The sequence below is a fragment of the Syngnathus floridae genome, unplaced genomic scaffold (genome assembly GCF_059516105.1).
Source record: "Syngnathus floridae isolate MCC-2025c unplaced genomic scaffold, RoL_Sflo_1.0 HiC_scaffold_126, whole genome shotgun sequence".
Lineage (NCBI taxonomy): Eukaryota > Metazoa > Chordata > Actinopteri > Syngnathiformes > Syngnathidae > Syngnathus > Syngnathus floridae.
The window spans coordinates 25-12,749 of NW_028284152.1; the positions used below are offsets into that span (position 1 = coordinate 25).

Below are 12,725 nucleotides of genomic sequence, written 5' to 3' on the forward strand. Positions count from 1 at the left end.
ATTAAATACGTCTTACTTGTTCCCACTCCTTTTCAAAACAGTAGTTTAAAACGAGGGCCCTTCACTCAATCTTTAACCTCAACCCCGCACGTTGTGTTGTATCTGTGAATGTTGGTTGTGGCCAAATGATAGTTTTCTTTCATTCGTTTAGGTTCCAAGAAAACTTGATGTAACTCTACTTTTAACTGCCGTTTCAGATAAGCGGGTATTACGTCGCAGTCAAATGCCGCGGATATGACGTAATTGCCCGAACCTCCGCCAAAATTCAAATCTGTTGGCGCGATGGCCGTGAGCCACTGAGCAGCGACGATTATCAACAGAAATATCTTTATTTTCTGCTTGCAACTGGACCGTCTAGAGCGTACACGGTAAGTAACACTCATTGTGTTTAAGGAGATTTACGTTTGTAATAGCAGAAGTGTAGCCGCGTTGCGTTGTACGTGTGAATGTTGGTCCGGGCGAAATGTTAATGTTTAATTTCATTCCTTTAGGTTCCACGGTGTTTGTTGGCTGCAAGTTTTCCACTGCAAGAAGAGGCTCATATCATTGACCAGGAGCGAGCTACAATGGTGAGTAGCCATAACATTTATGTTAAACACTTCCTATTTCATGTCTAACAGTACTTGATTTAACAAATAACCATAAATAAATACAGTGTGGGCACTGAAGTTAACATATGTGATTATACTGCCTAATCTGTCACCGAGTAGATTGTTGCAAAGTAATATAAGATCCAAAGTTGTAATTCAGAATAGTTTTCAAAAGAAGGCCATTAGAATTATATACAAGTCTGATTACCCTTAACATAACAACAAGCTATTAATTAAATCACAAATTCTTCAATTCAAAGATTTGGTAGATTATCAGACAAATAATGTCTAACAGTAATTGATTTAACACATCACGATAAGTAGATTGAGTGTGGGCACTCTCAAGTTAACAGATATGATTATACTGCCTAATCTGTTACAGAGTATGTTGTTGCCAAGTAATGTAGAATAGATCCAAAGTAGTAATCCAGAATAGTTTTGAAGAGGCCATTAGAATAATAAACAAATCTGATTACCTTGAACATAATAACAAGCTAAGTGTTTAATATGTCCTATGAAGTCAAAATTGGGCACCATCATGTGGTGAAATTTGGAATTGCATCACATCCAATTTTGCCTGGGAACAAACAGATTAAATAAATCTTAGTTTTGAATAAGCCACTCCTTCTCAAACAAGTAAACTCTGCCCATTTCGCGCAGTAGATGTTCTGTTAATATCTAGTATTTATACAAAGTCATAATTTAAATTGCTTTCAACCTTCATTCATCGGTTCAACCAACATTACTCGCTCTTATTACCAACTTGTATTGATTTAACTAAGCGTTTAATACTTCCTATCAGGTCTCAAGGCAAGATTTGGCAAAATACAATTTCAGCAAATCCAATTTTGCCAGGGAACAAAAATAGATTAAATAAACTAAATAAGTCTTCTTCCCATTAAATAAATCAGAAAAGTCTGTCTTGTAACCAGTCCTCTTCAAACAAGTAAAGTCTGCCCATTTTGTGCCGTAGATTTTGTGTCTATGCCTAGTATTTAAACAAAATCATAATTTAAACGACTTCTTTCCTTCATTCACTTTGGAAATTTGGAATTGCAGCAAATCGAATTTTGCCAGGGAACAAAAATAGATCAATTAAACTAAATAAGTCTTCTTCCCATTAAATAAATTAAAAAAGTCTGTCTTGTAACCAGTCCTTTTCAAACAAGTAAAGTCTGCCCATTTTGTGCCGTCGATTTTGTGTTAATGCCTAGTATTTATACAAAATCATAATTTAAAGGACTTCATTCCTTCATTCACTTTGGAAATTTGGAATTGCAGCACATCAAATTTTGCCTGGGAAGAAAAGTAGATTAAATAAATTTAATAAGTCTTACTACTTCCCATTAAATAAATTAAATACGTCTTACTTGTTCCCACTCCTTTACAAAAAAGTAGTTTAAAACGAGGTCCCTTCACTCAACCTTTAACCCTATTTATTCACCTTCTAGGCTAAGTGTTAAAGGCTAAGTGTTAAAGGCTAAGTGTTAAAGGCTAAGTGTTAGAGGCTAAGTGCCAGAGGCTAGGCGCCAGAGGCGAGTTTTTGTGGGCTGAAGTTTTAGTGGGGTTAGTGTGAATACAATCCAAAAGAATACAACAGAATACAATACAATAGAATATAATACATAGATTAAATTCAATAGCTCTTACTACTTCCCATTAAATAAATTAAATACGTCTTACTTGTTCCCAATCCTTTTCAAAAAAGTAGTTTAAAACGAGGGCCCTTCACTCAACCTTTAACCTCAACCCCGCACGTCACATTGTGTTGTATCTGTGAATGTTGGTTGTGGCCAAATGATAGTTTTCTTTCATTCGTTTAGGTTCCACGGTGTTTGTTGGCTATGTTTTCCACTGTCAGAAGGATGAAAATACAAAGTACAACGCTTGGACGTGGGCGAAGACGTCACCGGTGAGTCCTTCCTTCCTATTTATTTACCTTCTAGATGCTAGAGGCTAAGTGTTAGAGGCTAAGTGTTAGAGGCTAAGTGTTAAACACAATACGAACAACACAACGATACTGCACTGAACAACACGATACCGCACTGAGAAACACGATACCGCACTGAACAACACGATACCGCACTGAACAACACCATGCCGCACTGAACACCATGCCACACTGAACAACACCATCCCGCACTGAACAACACCATGCCGCACTAAACAACACCATGCCGCACTGAACAACACCATGCCTCACTGAACGACACCATGCCGCACTGAAAGACACCATGCCGCACTGAACGACACCATGCCGCACTGAAAGACACCATCCCGCACTGAACAACATTATGCCGCACTGAACAACACCATGCCGCACTGAACAACACCATGCCGCACTGAACAACATTATGCCGCACTGAAAAACACCATGCCGCACTGAACAACACCATCCCGCACTGAACAACACCATGCCGCATTGAACAACACCATGCCGCACTGAACAACACCATGCTGCACTGAACAACATTATGCTGCACTGAACAACACGATCCTGCATTGAACAACACCATGCCGCACTGAACAACACCATCCTGCACTGAACAACACCATCCTGCACTGAACAACACCACCCCGCACTGAACAACACGATCCCGCATTGAACAACACCATCCCGCACTGAACAACACCATGCCGCACTGAACAACACCATTCCGCACTGAACAACACCATGCCGCACTGAACAACACCATGCCGCACTGAACAACACCATGCCGCACTGAACAACACCATGCCGCACTGAACAACATTATGCCGCACTGAACAACACCATGCCGCACTGAACAACACCATCCCGCACTGAACAACACCATGCCGCATTGAACAACACCATGCCGCACTGAACAACACCATCCTGCACTGAACAACACCATCCCGCACTAAACAACACCATGCCGCACTGAACAACATTATGGCGCACTGGACAACATTATGCCGCACTGAACAACACCATGCCGCACTGAACAACACCATGCCGCACTGAACAACACCATGCCGCACTGAACAACACCATGCCGCACTGAACAACATTATGCCGCACTGAACAACACCATGCCGCACTGAACAACACCATGCCGCACTGAACAACACGATCCCGCATTGAACAACACCATCCTGCACTGAACAACACCATGCCGCACTGAACAACACCATGCCGCACTGAACAACACCATTCCGCACTGAACAACACCATGCCGCACTGAACAACACCATCCTGCACTGAAGAACACCATCCCGCACTGAACAACACCATGCCGCATTGAACAACACCATGCCGCACTGAACAACACCATCCTGCACTGAACAACACCATGCCGCACTGAACAACACCATGCCGCACTGAACAACACCATGCCGCACTGAACAACATTATGCCGCACTGAACAACATTATGCCGCACTAAACAACATTATGTCGCACTGAACAACACCATGCCGCACTGAACAACACCATGCTGCACTGAACAACATTATGCCGCACTGAACAACACGATCCCGCATTGAACAACACCATCCCGCAGTGAACAACACCATGCCGCATTGAACAACACCATGCCGCACTGAACAACACCATGCTGCACTGAACAACATTATGCTGCACTGAACAACACGATCCTGCATTGAACAACACCATGCCGCACTGAACAACACCACCCCGCACTGAACAACACGATCCCGCATTGAACAACACCATCCCGGACTGAACAACACCATGCCGCACTGAACAACACCATTCCGCACTGAACAACACCATGCCGCACTGAACAACACCATGCCGCACTGAACAACACCATGCCGCACTGAACAACACCATGCCGCACTGAACAACATTATGCCGCACTGAACAACACCATGCCGCACTGAACAACACCATCCCGCACTGAACAACACCATGCCGCATTGAACAACACCGTGCCGCACTGAACAACACCATCCTGCACTGAACAACACCATCCCGCACTGAACAACACCATGCCGCACTGAACAACACCATGCCGCACTGAACAACATTATGCCGCACTGAACAACACCATGCCGCACTGAACAACACCATGCCGCACTGAACAACACCATGCCGCACTGAACAACATTATGCCGCACTGAACAACATTATGCCGCACTGAACAACACCATGCCGCACTGAACAACACCATGCCGCACTGAACAACACCATGCCGCACTGAACAACACGACGTCGCACTGAACAACACGACGCCGCACAGAACAACACGACGCCGCACAGAATAACACAATACCGCACAGAACAACACAATACCGCACAAACAGTTTTAGATAATATTACGTCGCAGTCATGTGACGCGGACATGACGTCAATAGGCGGAACTCACGGCAAAATTATAATCCGTGGGCGTGGCTTGCAACAGGAAGTAGGAAAGCGGCAGTTCTGGCAAACAAGACACAGCTGTTAGTAACACGATGACTAACAAGGCAAATATTTTTGTTTTCAGCTTGCAACTTGACCGTCTAGAGCGTACAAGGTAATTACAACTGTTTTTTTTTAGCCCTGAAAAGCAAGGGAGTGTGGCGTTTGGGAGGAATGTCGAACTCGGCGTCTGCTTCCAGCCACAGACGCCAAATTTCGACGATTATTTCGACTGGTCAACGGTTGTAAATTATTGCGTTGACTAAAAACTTTATTTAACTCTACTCTTAACTTTGCCGTTTCAGATATGCGGGTATTACACCGCGGAAATGACGTCAATAGGCTGAACTCTCGCCAAAATCCAAATCTGTGGGCGCAATGGCCTTGAGCGAGACACCGGATACAAACACGACGATTATCAACAGAAATATCTTTATTTTCCGCTTGCAAGTGGACCGTCTAGAGCGTACACGGTAAGTACAACTCATTGTGTTTAAAAAGATTTACGTTTGTGTAGTTTGCGTTGCGTTGTATCTGTGAATGTTGGTTGAGGCTAAATGTTAATGTTTAATTTCATTCCTTTAGGTTCCACGGTGTTTGTTGGCTGTATGTTTTCCACTGCAAGAAGAGGCTCGTATCATTGACCAGCAGGAGCTACAATGGTGAGTACCCCTTTCGTCTTCCATTTATGTTAAACACTTCCTATTTCATGTCTAACAGTACTCGATTTAACAAATAACCATAAATAAATACAGTGTGGGCAGTCACGTTAACATATGTGATTATCCTGCCTAATATGTTTATCACAAATATGTCACTAATCACTAATATGTTTATTTGTTTATCACAACACCTTTGGACCTTCAGCAATCGATTATTTACCTTCATCTACATAGAGACAGAACGATGGTGTCTTAAACATCTCATTCATTTCACCAAATAACTTCACGCAGGTGGATAACGGCCGTCTCGGTCACGCTATGTTGCGTGATGCAGTTTTGAAGAACCAAATGCATTTATTCAATGAATAAGTCAAGCTAGTTCTATGTTTATGATGTTGTAAGTTACGGTACCGATTGAAGTTGAGTTCGAAGCCAGTGGAAAACAGCGCTGCGTTTGTGCTCTCCAGGTACAAATGTTGTGATCTCTGACTGACGACCGGGCGAGACTCGAGTAAGAGATGTCCAAACGAGCTCCGGCAGGGCGGGCCAAGGCGGAGCGAACGGACGCCCTTCAGGCCGCCAATGACGAGCTGAGAACCAAACTGATGGACGTCCAGTTAGAACTTCAGCAGGAGAAGAACAAGGTGAAAACCTCAACAGACAGACACTGCCTGCCTCCCTGCCTGCCTCCCTGCCTGCCTCCCTGCCTGCCTCCCTCCCTCCCAGTTTTCCCGATGTAGATTAGACATGCGTGTGCCATGACTGTGTCAGCCTACATCAACAAATGCACCGAGGACGTCAGCACCACTAAGAATATCATCACCAACCAACGACCCTGGATGACTGAGGAGGTACGTCAAACGCTACGAGCGCGGAACTCTGCCTTCAAGTCTGGCGACAAGGAGACACTGAGGACAGCGAGAGCCAACTTGAACCGTGCCATCAGGATAGCGAAGCGAGACCGCAGTCGAAAATTTCAGGATCGTTTCCACGACGTCAAAAACATCAGGAGTATGTGGCAAGGCATACGGGCGATTACAGACTACAACTCACCCTCCCCCCCCCCGGTGGGTGTAGTTGATGCTGACTTTCTAAATGGTCTAAATAACTTCTTTGGGAGGTTCGAGGCACTAAACGGCACTCCAGCAGTTAAAACTGTCCCCCATCAGGAAGAGGAGGTACTCTGCCTTGACTCCGCCGATGTGTTGAAGACCCTGAGGAGAGTCAACCCCTGTAAGGCCCCTGGCCCCGACAACATTCCTGGGCGTGTGTTCAGGGAATGTGCAAGTCATCTGGCTGGGGTCATCACAGACATTTTTAACACCTCGCTGGGCCAAGCCACAGTGCCGGCGTGCTTTAAGACTGCCTCCATCATTCCGGTGCCGAAGAAACCTCAAATCACCTCATTTAATGATTACCGGCCTGTTGCACTGACTCCGGTTATGATGAAGTGCTTCGAAAGGCTGCTTAAAGGTCACATCGTTTCCAGACTCCCCCTATTATTTGACCCGTTCCAGTTTGCCGACCGGCAAAACCGCTCCACTCAGGACGCCATCTCCTCCGTTCTTCACCTGAGCCTGGCTCACCTGGAGGAGAAGAACACCCATGTGCGGAGGCTGTTCCTGGACTTCAGCTCAGCGTTTAACACCATCATCCCACAGCATCTGGTAGGAAAATTGGAACACCTGGGCTTCAACACCCCCCTTCGCAACTGGCTGCTAGACTTCCTCACCAACAGACCTCAGTCAGTCCGGGTCGGACAGAACACCTCTGATGTCATCACCCTCAGCACAGGCTCCCTTCAGGGCTGCGTCCTGAGCCCCCTGCTGTGCACCCTGATGACACACGACTGCGTCCTCAGGTTCACCACCAATCACATCGTGAAGTCAGCAGACGACACAACGGTGGTGGGGCTCATCAGAGACAACAACGACCTGGACTACAGAGAGGAGGTGGAGCAGCTGGTGGGCTGGTGCAGAGAAAACAGCCTGATCCTGAATGAGGAGAAGATGAAGGAGATCATCGTCGACTTCAGGAAAAAACAGCCTCACCACGCTCCACTGATCATCAACAGCTCAGCTGTGGAGGTGGTCAGCACCACCAAATTCCTGGGGGTCCACATCACAGAAGACCTCACCTGGACTATGAACACTACGGCACTGGTCAAGAGGGCACAGAAGCGCTTGTACTTCCTGCGGAGGATGAGGAGAGCCCACCTGCCCCCACCCATCATGAGGACGTTCTACAGGAGCACCATAGAGAGCATTCTGACAAGCTGTCTCTCTGTGTGGTGTGGAGGCTGCACCGCCTCCGATTGGAAGAACGTGAGGAGAGTGGTGAGGACAGCAGAGAGGATCATAGGGGCTCCTCTTCCCTCCATTCAGGACATTTCATCTCAGCGCTGCATGTCCCGTGCCCGTAACATCATCAATGACCCATCACACCCCCACCATGGACTGTTCTCCCTGCTGCCCTCTGGGAAGAGGTTTGCAGCATCCGCTGCAGGTCCACCAGGTTCTGCAACAGCTTTTTCCCTGCTGTCATCAGACTGTTGAACACTAGAACTGTTGAGCTCTAAACTGAACTCTGCATCACACATTCACAGAACTGTACTTTATGACACTACGGACCTCTATCTTGCACTATCTCGCACTACCAACTTTACTGAACTTGTATAAACCCTTTAAATAGAAGTTTAATACATGGTTTAGCATTCCTCTGCACACTCTTGAATACTGTTTTGCCTACTTGCACTATTGCATAATTATCACTGCTGCACTTTATACTTATTTTTAATATATATATATATATATATATATATATATATAGTATATATGTATATATATATATTTTCATAGGATATGTTACTTCTATTCAACTGCAATATCACTACTTTGTTGTAAGACGTATGCAACGGAATTTCGTTTTGTATGCACCATGTGCAGACAAGATGACAATAAAGTTTGTCTAAGTCTAAGTCATGTCAGGTCAGCTGTCTGGAGAGAGAGAGAAGTCAGGACCTGCGGGCGGAGCACCACCGTGCCACCGCCGCCATGACGGAACTCAAAAGCAAACTCCATGAGGAGAAGCAGAAAGAGTTAGCCATTACCAGGGAGACATTACTGCGGCAGCATGAAATGGAGCTGATGAGAGTGATCAAAATCAAAGATGGAGAGATCCAGCGACTGAATGCCTTGGTCCTCAGCCTGAGGGACGGCTCCATGGACAAGGTGATCCGCTCTATCCGTGTCTGACTATCCGCACGCCACGTCGGGCTTCGATGCGGCCGCTACCGTATTGTGTAGCTTGTCCCCAGTAAGCGTCGCGGCGCTCCGTTGCGGTCTCAACGGCCCGGTGTGGCGCAATGTCTGCTCAGGTGAGGAGGGGGGGGCGCTTTGCTGGCGGAGGTGGAGGAGACGCGGCGGTGTCGGGAGACCGAGCGGTGTCGCCTCCACCAGGAGCGCGGAAGAAGCCCTGGCAGCGGCCCAGCAGGCCTGGCAGTCCCGAGCGGCCGAGCTCCGATCGGCTCATCACCAGCATCGGGAGGAGCTGAGCCGAACCAAGAGAGACTGCGAGAGGGAGATCCGCCGACTGGTAGGACTGATCAGATGCGCGGTGCGTGGCTATGTTCCCAATTTCGTTGTATACCTGCAGTGCAATGACACCTAAGGCATTCTATTCTATTCTATTTCACAAGAAGAAAATGTCCGGTTGCTCGCTTCGCTTTTGTCACAGCAAAGGTGTTCTAGTCGATTCAAGAAAAAAATTGGCCGGTTGCTCTCTTTGTTTTTGTCACAATTCTGGCAAATGAGTTTGCCCGCCTGCCTGAGCGCTCCCCGTTTGTACATCCAGACGGATGAGATCAAGCTGAAAGACAGAGCGGTTAGTGTTTTGGATGAAGCCCTGGGGCCGGCCACGTCCACCGCCTTCAGCTGCAGACTCAGGCTGCCGAGCAGCAGATCGCTGCCCTGAGGGATTCCCAAAGGGCGGGCCTAAACTACCCTGGAAGTGGGGTCAACGCCGCTACTAGCAATCCTCTTCATTGCGTAAGCCACCTCATCACACACTTGCAGTACGCATGACTTAGTTCGTTGCTGGAGGAAGGTAGCACAAAAACAGTTTTGAACTTTGAACGAGTGCTTGTGTGTGTGTGTTGCGGGGCGTTTTCAGTCTCAGGAGGATCGGGACACGCGACGGTTTCATCTGAAAATCGCTGAGCTCAGCGCAGTCATCAGGAAACTGGAGGATCGAAACGCCCTGCTTTCTGAAGAGCGCAATGAACTGGTAATTTATTGACGGCACGCTTGAAGGTTTGCGCTACGTTTGATGCGCGCCATCCAGCGAGGCACCCATTGCGCTTGCTTATTAGTTGAGCGGCGCAGCGAGTCGGTTGCCTGGTAGATGTCTTTTATTGGGAGCCAAAGCCACGATTCCGTTCAAACCGATGCAAAAGGAATGGATACGTTCTGGCCCGCGTGTTGTGCGTCTTTCACATCCCGCACTTCATGCTTGCAGCTAAAGCGACTGAGAGAAACAGAAAGCCAGTTTCTGCCACTCCTGTACAAAAACAAACGCCTGAGCAGGAAGAATGAAGAACTCTCGCTGGTGCTGTGTCGCCTTGAAAACAAAGTGCGCTTTGTCACCCAGGAGAACGAGGAGATGGCAAGCTTGGTAAGTCGACGCGGACAACGGCGGCGTGCCAACAGAGTCCACTGCATTTGTGTTCCACAGAGAAGGCCTAGTTCGCTCAATGACCTGGACCGCGGTTGCGGCCAGCAGGACGGTGAAATGGAGTTCCTTCAAGTTGTGGAGCAGCGGCACATCATCGACGACTTGTCCAAGGTCTTCAGGCAGGCGACTCGGTGCACGTACGGCAGCGCCGCGCTCGCTCGCTGTCGCCAGGAAACCTTTTCCGTCCAAAGCTTGGCCGGCGGCCGCCATCCAAAAAATTGGCCCCTTAAATTCCGACCTTTCAAGCAGGAGCATTGTGCGCACGCGTTTGAACACGCTTTAGACTTGTTTTGCCGTTTTCAGCAGCTCAAAGCTCCCGTTTTGTCAGCGCCTTTGCCACTCGCTGTGCGCTGAAAACGACGGACTTGCCCGGCTGCTCAGCCCGTCAACCATGAGCCGCGAGCGCGACGTCATTGTCCGTAGGCAGCTAGTGGCAAAATGCACCCTGTTAGAGTTGCGCTCGCTCCAACTTATTTTGCAAGAACCACACGGGAGACAAGTAAGTTCTTTTGGACACCTGCAGGTGGAGAGTCCATCCGTTGTACGAATGAAGTCTGACTCTCGGCTCCTGCACGAGCATTTTAATTAAGAGAAACAGGGTGGGTGTAAGAGTGGATTGAATAGAGGAAGCCCTTGACCTCTAGTCAAAACATAGCAAGGGGTGTTTTACGACTTTGTGTAGGAAGGGATAAGCGATAGGGATAAATAAGGGATAAATAATATTATTTATTACAGGTCGCAGTCAAAGTCAAAGCAACACAATGATACGATAAAGATAATCTGGAAAACCCTGACACACCCTGTAGTTGTCACTTTTGGAAAAGACGAGCGTCCCTCCAATCATCGCCGGTGACGTGTTTTTCAGGCTCTGGAGACAGGAGCTCATGTCAGAAATGTCATTGTGAGTCGCGTTTGTTTCTGCGCCGGAGCCGTTCGTTCCCTTTGCATCCAAAGAATCTCAAAGGCGGATTATTTGTGTCGACAGGAGAGAGATTTGCTGCTACGATACCGACGTCGAGAATCTCTGAGGAGGAACAAAGCGTGAGGTCCTGCAAGGTGAGTCTGTTTGTTTGCGGCTGCTTGGTGTTGCGCAAGATGAAATGGCCTTTTTCTCGCTATCGTTCCTCTCGTCGATTCATCGTGAGGTGTCGCTTCAGTTTGTTCAGAGAGATGTTTGCTTCCGCGCCCGCAGGTCATTGAAACATTTTACGGCTACGACGAAGACGTGTTGGTGGACTCGGACGGATCGTCCTTGTCTTTTCACACCGACAGAACCCCCGACACGGAACCCGAAGAGGTAGCCCGCCATTTCTGCCAGCGTATTGACACCAAACATTCCTCTTCAGCCTGGAATCGGACTCGTCTTTGCGTCGCGGGTGCTTTGTCGCCGGTCTGACTGATTCTGGTACTAGTGCTGTGTTGCATTGGTGTGTGCATGAAGAGGCGGAGCTTCGCTACCGCCAGCTGACGCAAGAATATCAAGCGCTGCAACGAGCCTACGCTCTGCTAGCCCAGACCAGCGAAAGGGGACTACGACGCCGAGAAGGAGATCAAGGTGGCGCCCCTTCCCGCAACCCCCGGCCGGGTCGCAGCCTCCCCGTTCTCACCCAGCCTCGGGTGTTCTCTGGTCTGAAAGGAGGAGGAGGAGCCTCCCTCCTCCTCCTTTCAGACCAGAGAAAAGCTGATGGTAGAAATGGGTCACTATCAAAGCAGAGTAGCAGATCTGGAGTCAGCGCTGAAGCAACAAGGACAGGTAAGCTCATCAATGAGCACACCTTTTTCTCAGACAAAATAGCTACATTCTTCAGTCACTCATCCGTCTGGCATTACTGGACCAACCCCCCCCCCCCCCCCCCCCCCCGAACGTGGCTGGGAAAATGCGGAGAAAAGCAAATGTCATTTTCCAGTCAACCAAAGAATTTGTGGATGAAAATGACACAACATTCCAAAGCTGTCCACGCGTTTGTCTCTTCTAGAATGTCAAGTGGGTGGAGGAGAAGCAGCTGCTGCGTCAGAGCAATCAGCAGTTGGCCGAAAAGGTGACGGAAAGAAAGGCGCTGGGCGGAGTCGCTTGGCGTCACACCTGTCGGGAAGCCCCGCAGATGAGGTCTGACTGTCTTTTCAGGTCAGGCGGATGGAGGCGGAAGAAGCGCGTCTGAAAGAGCACATCCAGGATATCCGAGACCAAAACGAACTGCTTGAGTTCCGCATCCTGGAGCTGGAGGTGGGAAGACTCGCACAAGCGTGTTGAGGCCAGAGATGTGACGGACGGACGGACGGACGGACGGACGGATGCATGCCTCTGCCTTTCAGGAGAGGGAGTGGCGCTCCCCCGTCTTGAAGTTTCTGCAAGTCC

At 48.2% G+C, this 12,725-nt stretch overlaps 2 long non-coding RNA genes across 3 annotated transcripts; both read left to right on the top strand.

The window, feature by feature from the left end:
* The first annotated feature begins 241 nt into the window (after positions 1-241).
* LOC148377559 (uncharacterized) lies at positions 242-6,620 on the top strand. The gene is made up of 7 exons (XR_015856627.1): positions 242-368; positions 492-569; positions 2,414-2,502; positions 5,062-5,091; positions 5,282-5,449; positions 5,562-5,638; positions 6,106-6,620. It is a non-coding gene; the product is annotated as an uncharacterized LOC148377559 (long non-coding RNA).
* Positions 6,621-9,131: 2,511 nt separating this feature from the next.
* Positions 9,132-11,941, top strand: LOC148377560 (uncharacterized). Of its 2 annotated transcripts, XR_015856629.1 has the most exons (8): positions 9,132-9,232; positions 9,491-9,684; positions 9,809-9,922; positions 10,154-10,309; positions 11,235-11,270; positions 11,355-11,425; positions 11,562-11,666; positions 11,811-11,941. It is a non-coding gene; the product is annotated as an uncharacterized LOC148377560 (long non-coding RNA). The 2 variants fall into 2 exon arrangements; XR_015856628.1 differs by lacking the exons at positions 9,132-9,232; positions 9,491-9,684; positions 9,809-9,922; positions 10,154-10,309 and having other exon boundaries at positions 11,062-11,270.
* Positions 11,942-12,725: the final 784 nt, after the last annotated feature.